The sequence below is a fragment of the Candoia aspera genome, chromosome 1 (assembly GCF_035149785.1).
Source record: "Candoia aspera isolate rCanAsp1 chromosome 1, rCanAsp1.hap2, whole genome shotgun sequence".
NCBI classification, from domain to species: Eukaryota; Metazoa; Chordata; class Lepidosauria; order Squamata; family Boidae; genus Candoia; species Candoia aspera.
In genome coordinates, this window is record NC_086153.1 from 342,094,849 (window position 1) to 342,105,135 (window position 10,287).

Below are 10,287 nucleotides of genomic sequence, written 5' to 3' on the forward strand. Positions count from 1 at the left end.
CTCCTCATTCACTGCCAAAGCTAATTTCACCATCTTCCAGAACAGCAGCCTCCAAAGACGGTGCTTGGCCTGGAGCTGCGGGTGGGTGGGCATCACAGGCAAGCCAGGTTCAAAAGTCTGAAATTAGTTTTTTGGGAAACTCACCAGCCAACCATTTGAAGCAATCATTAGTTCAATTGTTACATATACATATACAACTACAGTATGTGAAAACTAAAACCTTTAAAAATGCAAAGAAACGCAATAATGCAGAGTGTTCCTTGGCAAATGTGAACTATTAATCCACAATTCTTTTTAAAAAAGAACCAGTGACACAACTAAGAATGCTGTGAGAATTATTTTTGTGAAAATGAAAGGAAATAATAATGCCCCTCCCTGGTCCAATACTCAGCCACCCAGGGAGAAAAGCTCAAAACCCTCCCTCCTTTTCAGTGGGTCTCCCCAACGGATCCCGGATGTTGTCAGACTGGCACAAACCCAGAAGCAGCCTTTCCTTCCTGCCCGGGCCCTGCAGAAGGACTCCCATCAACTCAGACCGCCCTGCCGAGGAAGGCCCTGGCTGAGGCAGCAGCGGCTCCTCGCATTTCCCCCAGACCTCCCTGGAGGGGCTGCAGGGGTCCCGCCTGGCCCTGCTGCCAGCAAAGCATGGGTGCCCCCTCCAAATTGCATTTCCTTGCATCCAAAAGGACATTTGATCTGGAAGAAGTTAAAGGCAGGGAAGGGGAAGGCGTTTTACTTTGTTAACCAGTTAGCTGGATGTGCTAACTGAAATGACTCCCTGTTTTTTTTTTCCTTTATGTCAGCTGTGCTGTGAATGCTGTGTACTGTTCTATTAAAAATTTAGACTGCAATCCCCCAAAAGTTGTTTGATTGCAGTGGATTAGAAACACAATACAGACAGATGATGGATGGATGGATGGATGGATGGATGATAGAGAGTGAGTGTTGGCCAGGCACCACCTTTGGACTTGGGTTGGCTACTGGCCCAGTTGCAGAGAGCCAAGTGGGCATGGGCCTGGCTGGCAGGGCAACCTCTCTCTTCAGGGGTGTTTGCCTCCAGCCTCTTGAGGGCTCTTCCCTGCCCCTCTGTCCTGTGGGTGGACATCTGGGGAACCAGGAGGTTGGGCAGGTCCAGCTGCAGGGCCCCTGGGCTCTTTACCCTTGCCAAACTGCCCAGAATGATCAATGCCCTGTGGTATCCGGTGACCAAGGAGGTGCAGGTTCAAGGGGAGGGATTTTTTCCCCAGGACCAAGTATTTGTGTTTTAAAATACGATAGGTAAATCAATAACTGAGAGCCAGTCTGGTGTCACGGTTAAGGTACCAGGCTAGAAACCGGGAGACCATGAGATCGTCCCACCTTAGGCACAAAGCCAGCTGGGTGACCTTGGGCCAGTCATCCTCTCTCAGCCCTAGGAAGGAGGCAATGGCAAGCCACTTCCGAAATCCCGCCATGAATGCTACAGGGGTTTGTCCAGGCAGTTGCCAGGATCCAGGACTGACTCAAGGAACCCCCCAAAAATAAAAAAATTGAAGGTGAAAAGGGGGTGAGTTTTGCCCTTCACTGTGGTGGCAGTGACAACAGAGAGTGGCGGGGCCAAAGTGGACTTGGCAGACCCCTCGAGCAGGACCATTCATGGGGACCACAGAACGCAGGCTGAGGGGGAAGGGAGGCTTTTCAAAACTGAAATGGAAATTTGAAAAGCTGCTTATGCACTTTTATTTATCCACCCAGAACCTTCCCATTGGCAAAGGCTGGGACAATCTTCTCTATACTTTACCTTTACAGCTTGGACCCCTCTCCCGTTTCACAGGTGAGGCCTGGAGGTCCGCGTGGGGCTTGGCTTGCACCACCCGAGCTGTGGGAAACAGCCCAGCTGATGGGCTTTCTGCATAGGCCAAGCCGGGTTACCTTTGTGGCCAGAAACACCACCCCTGCCCCTGCCCCTTTTCAAAAGCCCCCTTTCCTGCCCTTCTGGGCAGGTCCAGGGGTGACGTGCACAGTGGGGCTTCGTAAGCTGGAGAGCTGGCTGAAAGAAGAGCCGTGAGCCACCCCTGCCGCTCGCCTCACGACGCCAGGCAAACCCTGACAAGCCGAGGCGCGTGGGACAGATGGAGTCCCTGGAAACGGTCTCTGTTTACCATGAACTGGCTCGGTTTCCAAGCAGAGAGCGTGCAACAGGAAAATGAAGCCCTTCCTTAAAAAAGAGACAAAAAGACAAGACAGGAAAGGAAATGGCTTCTCTTCTCCCCTTTCCACGCTGCGTTTGGGATCTCTAATGCCTCTGAACCAAGAGGATCCCACGGCAAAGTCGCAAACGGCAGTGGGTCTAAGGTCTGTTCCTGCGGGGGTGATGGCACTGCGGCGTTATTTATTATTAAAGGGGAGAAAAGCAGAGCAGACTGGAGATTAGGATCAAAGCCTAAACCTTTATTTTGAGTGGTGGACAGGAAGGAGAGTCTGGCCACAAGCGTTCCAGCAAGCAGGGACTGGCTTCCCACAACATGTCAGCAATTAGCCCAACGAGCTGAGTCCATACAAGAACCACAAGCCAGCCTTGCTGCTGGGCCCGTCCAAACAGCCAATGAGAAACTGGCAAAGTTCCTTAGAAGAGGAGCCCCCTCTCTCCCTCCCTCCCTCCCTGCCTGCAGTTTGGACCTTTATTTATCACACCAACTTCCCACCTTTCCTCCATGCACTCCAGATGGGGTGCTTGGCTCTCCCTCCTCATTTTATCCTCACAACAACCCTGCAAGGTAGGCTGGGCTGAGAGATGGGCCCATAATCAGCCAGCCAGCATCGGGGGGGGGGGGGGGCTGCTTTGAATCTGCAACTCTTCGGTCTTGATTCAACACTCCTACCACTAACCCATCCATGATGCTGGATATCTTTATATGGGCTTATATTAAAAATAGACCACCTTTTAAAAATGTGAACGAAAGGCAAAGCCGTGGCACCTTTCTGTCCAATAAAAATAGTTTTTAAATTGCTGCAGTCCTTAGCTGTGGTAGGAAGTGGCTCTTTTGAGACTAAACTTTTCTTTTTGGAAAGTCGGCCTACCCGTGTTTAAAATAAAACCAAATAAAATGACTGCAGCTGTTACACTCAGGAGCGGGTTTTCCCTTTGCACTTAGAGATCCTCAGGAAAGGGGAGGAAAATGCAGGCAGTTTAAGAGAGCAGCAGGTTGGAAGTAGAGCTCCACCCTTTCTCTAAAAATGACGCCTTATTTTAGCCCTCCTGGTTCTGATTTAGATAGAAACGTTGGGAGTTGCTTTGTGTCAGGCCAAACACAGCCTTGGATGTTCACAGCAGGCAACAGGTTTCAGGCAAGAAAATGTATGTGGAGATGCAGATGGAAGTGGGGATGGTCTGTCCTTAGAAGGAATCTTAGAATCAGGAGCTGGAAGGGGCCTTGGAGGTCTTCTAGTCCACCCCACCCCCCACCCAGAGGAGGAATCCTCAGACCACCCAGACAAATGGCTGTCCCACCTTGGCTTGAAAACGGCCCGTGATGGAGCCCCCACGATGCCCAGGAGGCAGCCGTTCCTCTACTTCATTCCTCTCCCTGCCTGGAAATTCCTCCTTTTTCTGAGATTGGATCTCTGCTTCATTTCCTCAAACACTGCAGTAAACTAAACCCACATCAGGGACCAACTGGGGGCAGACCAGCCCTACCGGCCACTCCACAGAGGTGGGGCTGACCCTTCAGAGCAGCTGCTGTTTTTTCCACAAAGCGCTTCTAAAGCCAGCAACGGTTTGGTTTGCAGAGCTGGTGGCAGCAGGGAACCGCAGGAAGTCCAAGCCGCTTGCCGGAGTTGTCTCGGCCCACCCCGGGGCACCTCTGACTCGAGAAGTCCCAGGGGGCCAAAGCAGGAGTTGCTCTCACCTCACTGGAAATGAACACAGCCAACTTTCTGAAGAACTCTGCAAGCCGAGGGAGAGGAATAAATTCCTCCCTGTTTGTTCGGTCAAGCTAAAGGAAACCTGGTTTCCCCAAAAGCCTTAAAGCTGGCAAGGAGCCTGTGGTCCAAGGGCAAGGGAGGCCTTGGTCGGCTAATTTCACAAAGCCCTCAGCCCAAGCTTTCCAGCCACGGTCCTTCGGCTCTGGCCGCTGGGGTGCGTGCTTGTGCTTGGGCCTGTGCCTGTGCCAGGAAGGATGTGGGATGACCAGGCAGAGAGAAAGCGCCACATCAGGCAGCGGTGCTAAAAACTCCCCTCCCCTGCCCGCCATTGCTGGGTGGCCGCGACAGAGATTTCGGTGAGTCACCATCCCTCCCTCCCTGCAAGGCGAAATGAGAAAAAAACCAGTTGGCCTGGCTGCCTCAAGCCAGCGAGGGGGGGCCATGGGCGGCCAAGCAGAGTTAAGTCAGGCCAGTGTTTCTCGGCCTTGGTGACTTTAAGAGAAGTGGCCTTCCAGAATCCCCCAGCCAGCCTGTGGGGGAGTTGACTGAGGCTCATTTGGTTCGGTTGTGTGAACCCAGCCAATGGGGCTAATTGAGGCAACTGCACTTTTAGTTCACAAGCACCTGGCAACCAGTGGCTCAAAGAGAGCAAATAAAAATTAATTATAGTTTAAATTCGTCAAGAACCCAGGTAGAGGAATCCTGAAAACTGGGTTGTTTTTTTCACTGTTTGAATCCTATTTCTGCCTGGAGGAAGCCTCAACTTCTCCATCTGTGATTTGGAGATTCAGTACCAGGTCACCTGACAAGCCTGTAGCAAAGATTACAACCAGTTCAAATTTCCCAAGCATCTGGAACATCTGTTGCTGTTATTATATAATTTCCTCCGGCTGAGCACATTTTCGGACTTTTTCACAGCTTGGGTTATGTGGAAAACGATGTACAGCTTTTACAAAACCAGACGCGCTAAAAAAAACAGCCAGGCCTTCCGCTATTATGAAAGACATTTCATTTCAAACCACTCTGAAAGCCTCGCACCCCATTCCAGAAGGCCGTTTTGGCGTGCGGAACACGCCCCCCCCTCTGCGAAGACAGCAGCCTCTGCGAAGAAATGTCACTTAGCGCGGTGCAAAGGCAAAGGGGGGGGGGGTGCAGTCCCTTGCAGAGCAGCTGTTCTTGGCTCCAAAAAGTGCAAATCATTTCGTCCTTAGTTTGGAGAGAACAGAAACATCGCCCTCCCGCTTTCGTTTCCAGCAAGACGGGCTGGACAGGGGCGGGTACTGCAAGGTGCCCGGCGCTTCTCGATAAGCAGACCGAAGGAGCGCCCGGCTTCCGCGCCCCCCGCCCGCCTCCCTGCCTCTCCACCGCCCGGGAAGGCCTGGCAGAACAGCCCGGCTTCCACCCCGCTTCAGGGGAGCCGCCGGGAGGGGGGCGAAGGGAGGGGAACGGAACGGCATTGTTTAGTTTGGGAAGCTTTCTCCCCGTCGCCGGGGCAACCAGCGCCTGGAACCAACCGGGAGCTGACCGCGTCGCCCGGGGCAACCGTTGTTGCCCCATCAACAACGCGGGCCGGCGCACAGGCAGCCGCCGAAGCCGGCGGGCTCCCGGGATTAATTGCACATCTGCAGGCCTCGCTCCTGCCGCCCCCTTCCTCCCAGCCCCCCCGCAGGCCACGACGGCACCGGAGGGAGACCGAGCCGGCCCCGAGCGGGTCGGAGGTGGTGCTTTTCGCCGCTGCGCAAACCGAGGGCAGCCCGGTCCCGTCCTGGAGCGCAAAAGTTGCGCCGGGTGGGGGCGCGGGGAGGTTCCAGGAGGGCCCGGTAATCCCCGGCAAGATCGAGCAGGGGAGCAGGGCAGGGCAGGGCAGGGCAGCTCGCGTGCAACTGCTCCGCTCATCGGCCCCCAAAAGTTTCCCGCTGCCCGGATCGCCCCCGAGCGGGGCCGCCGAAGGAGAGGGAATCCCAGCCCCGCCTCGCCCTCTTGCGCCCCCGCCCCACCAAGCGAGACCCGCGGACCTCGGCGACCTCGACGGGGATGAGCTCCTTGGAAGAAGGGCCCTGCTGTGCCGGGCGATCTCTCGAGGAGGGAAGGGCGTGCAGGGGGTCGCAGAAGTCCTCCGGAGTCTTCCAGAGGCATTTCTGGGAATATTATAATGCACAAGACGTCACCTTCAGTGCTACGCCTTAAGGGATAAGTAACGCTAATTAAAACGATGCCTCTGTGCCACAGCTTCCCAACCTTGGCCACGTTCAAGATGCGAGGACTTCAACTCCCAGAATTTCCCAGCCAGCCCTGTGGACTTCAACAGCCAGAGCAGGCAGGCTGGCTGGGGAATTCTGGGAGTTGAAGTCCTCGCATCTTGAACGTGGCCAAGGTTGGGAAACACTCCTCTGAGCATATGCAGAGTGGCAACACCCGTAGCAGTAAAGGGCAGGGAGTTGATAGCCAACTGTTCTTCAGCACCCCGGAGGGCTACTTCCTTGCAGACTCCCCTCTGCTTGTGCTGTGGGGTGGGGTGGGGGATTCTTGCTCACATGAGCCTTGAATCCTGCCCCATTAGGGATGCTTGAATGAGAGGCTGCCCTTGGGGAAGATACTCATTTTGCAGATGCACTGCAATCCAGCTTCAGTCCCACTTTCAAGACATAACCTCCCTCAGTCAGCCTTTGGGGCAATCTTGGCCAAGAGAGAGAAACGGGGCACACAAGCAACCCCAATGATGCCCTTGGATACTCAGTGGCTTTCAGGAGCGTTGATTGAGGTGTCCTTCTGAAGTGGAAGTTGCAGGAACAATATTTATAGTGGCTCCACGCTTACTCAAGTGGCAAATTTCCAGAAAGTAGTCTTGAGGATTATGGTTCTGCTCCGGGCCAGTTCCTGAGGACTGAGTTTTACCCTCGTTACCACTTAAGATCCGAAGAGCATCACCACAGGAGGGGATTATCCACAAATATAAACCGAGATGCCACCAATATTCAGATGACATCCCACCTTTCTTCCCCTTTTCATCTTTCAGGTGAGAAAGTGGCAGTCTTGCATAGGGCCTGGACAATAGTCATTTGATCAAAACTCCGTCCAGCTAAGATGGAGGAAGATGGGTGGGTTGTCCACTGCACAGGTGCTTGACAGGTTATGCAAAGTCGCAGTCTCCTGGAGAGAAGGGTGCCCTGTCTGGGGCGCCTCAAGAGCTGGGCTTTGGGGACTAAGGGGAACTTTGCAACTTGGATGGACAGACATGGCCTGGCAGACATGGCCTGGCATCAGAAATCCATGTTCTGAGAGACTTTGGGCTGGATGATAGGAATGAGCAGTACACAGGGTTCACTGTTTTTAAGCTGCTTTAGAAAGTTCAAGGAGTCTGAATCAGAACTGCAAAGTTTTGAACCAGGGTGAGCAGTGATGATCCTACAGCTGCTGGGCCGTTTGCGGCCCCAGTCAAAATCTTGGTGCTGATGCTTGAACTGATGAATGGCTGAACAGCCCTTCTTCCAAGGATCCTTCAGTCGTATTCCCTCTAGGCCAGTGTTTTTCATCCTTGGCAGCTTTAAGGCATGTGGACTTCAACTCCCAGAATTCCCCAGCCAGCATGCTCTAGGTGGTCCGACCAATGAAATAACCCAAGGGGCTACAGCAGGAGGGCCTTCTTGGAAGGGAGCCTGTTGTGGAGCTTCAATTGTACTGTTGTGGCTGCCACTTTGACTTTTTTTACCACACTCTCTGGACACCCCAGTGAAGGACCCAGCACTGGACTAAGATATCCCTCCTCACCCTCACTTAGAGTGTCCCCACTGTACACACAGATGGTAGCTTTGAAATATCTTCTATTTATTGATTGCTTATTGATTTTTTCATTGCTTTACTGTTTCTTCCAGAATAACATTTTTAATAACTCTGTAATGCAGCCAGACATTTTTAGTTATTGGGCAGATTTGGAATATACAGTTGTGATCGAAATTATTCAACCCCCATTGCGAATCAGGTTGATTGCAAAAATGTACAGACTTTCAGCTGCTTGCAGTGAACAAATCAAACAAAAGCAATTGAAATAGCTCAACACAACCAATGCTTCAAGTGGTGTCCCCAAAGTCAATTGAAAATGCAACTTACAATGACTTCGCCAGTCTCAAAGTTTTTCAACCCCTTCATGGCAAGCATCTTCAGTACTTAGCAGAGCACCCTTTTGCTGTTGTGACCTGCTTCAAACGAGATGCATAGCCGGACACCAGCTTCTGGCAGCGTTCCTGAGGAATCTTAGCCCATTCCTCATGAGCAATGGCCTCCAGTTCAGTAATATTCTTGGGTTTGCGTGCTGCAACCGCCTTCTTCAAATCTGTGGGATTTTCTGTGGGGTTCAAGTCAGGTGACTGTGATGGCCACAGGAGGCCAGGACTTCTTCTGCATCCAAGCCTTATTGGAATTTGAGGTATGCTTGGGATCATTGTCCTGTTGGAAGGTCCAATGACGCCCAAGCTTCAGCTTCCTTACAAACGGCATGACGTTTTCTCCTAGGATTTCCTGATACTTCAATGAATCTATCTCGCCGTCCACATGCTGCAGGTTTCCACTGCCAGAGGATGCAAAGCAGCCCCAGAGCATCACCAAGCCACCACACTTTAACTGTAGCAGAGTGTTCTTTTCAGCGTATGCTTCATTCTTCTTCCTCCAGACGTACCGCTGATACACCGGGCGGAAAAGTTCCAGTTTTGTTTCATCGCTCCACAGAACAGAATCCCAAAACTTCTGTGGCTTGCTTATATGATTTTGAGCATATTGGAGCCGACTTTTCTTGTGCTTTTGGTTCAGTTGTGGTGTACGTCTTGGAGTCCTGGCATGGGAACCTTCTGTGTTCAGTACATGCCTTACTGTGCTCACTGAAACCTCAGTGCCTGCTGCCTCCAAGTCTTGCTGCAGGTCTTCTGCAGTCACTTGAGGGTTCCTCTCCACCAGCCTTCTCAGAAATCTGCTTGCAGCCATTGACAGCTTCCTTTTTCTGCCCCGTCCAGGTAGTGTAACCATGTTCCTTTAACTCTGAACTTGCGAACTATGCTTCCAACAGTGTGTCTAGAAACACTCAGTGCCTTCGCTATCTCTTTGTATCCTGCTCCTTGTTTGTGAAGGGCGATGATCTCTTCTCTTACCTTTTTGGGCCATTCTTTTGACTTAGCCAGACTGTTATTTCTAACATGCAGTCAAACGTGACACTCACCCAACCCCTAGCCACTTTAGGTATTTCGAGTGTTCCAGCTCAAGCACACCTGGTGCAGCTAATGAAGCCCTAGATTAGTTGTCTCAAGGTGTGCTTGAGACAACACCGGTTTTGCATCCTGTATGTGTGCTGTTGTGACGGATTCTACTCAGGGGGTTGAATAAATTTGAGACTGGAGAAGTCATTATAAGTTGCATTTTCAGTTGAATTTGGGGACACCACTTGAAGCATTGGTTGTGCTGAGCTATTTCAATTGCTTTTGTTTGATTTGTTCACTGCAAGCAGCTGAAAGTCTGTACATTTTGACGATCAACCTGATTTGCAATGGGGGTTGAATAATTTCGATTACAACTATAGCAATTAAAATAATATATTTCAAGAAAGGAGAGAAAGCTAGTTTGTTCAAGCAGGCCTTTCACGGAGCATCATTAAGAGGAGTGTGTGTGTGTGTGAGCCCCTGCTGGCCAGGCTTCACTGTCAAGCACAATGGTTGGTTTTGTCTGGTGCAGGCCTTGAAAAGACAGGAGAAGCATAAAGCATGTACATAAATTGAACTTAGATCCTGCTGACATCAGGGACATGGCCATCTAGGGTTTTGTTTTGTTTTGGCAAGAGTGCAAAAGTGGGTATTCCTTGCTTTCTTGTAGGACACTTTTCGATTTCTCAGTCTAGCCAGCAGCCTTGGATTTCCTGGTGGTCTCCCTTCCAAGGACTTAACAGATCTGACCTGCTAAGCTTTTCCATAATGAACCAAGGTAAGCTAGGCTACTGCTACTTTCTTTTGACAAAACACTTTCAAAAAGATGTTAAAATGTGGGCAGGATGCACAGTATTTGAGAAGCTGCTGGGGCTTGAATCAGAATGGTAGAATCACAGAATTAACTTAGAAGGGACCTTGGAGACCATCTAGTCCTACCCCACTGCCCAGGGCCAGAATCCAAGACTACAGCATCCCCGAAAGATGACCATTCAGTCTCTGTTTGAACACCTCCAGTGAAGTGATTTATGATCTTCCAAGACAATCTGATTGCTCTCACAGATAGAAATTTTTTTTTGATGTCCAACTGAAACCTACTTCCTTGGAATTTAAACCCCTGGTTTCTAGCCCTGCCTTCTGGAACCATTCTGCCCCATCAGATCCTTGGAGACAGGTGTCAGATCTTCCCACAAGCTTCTCT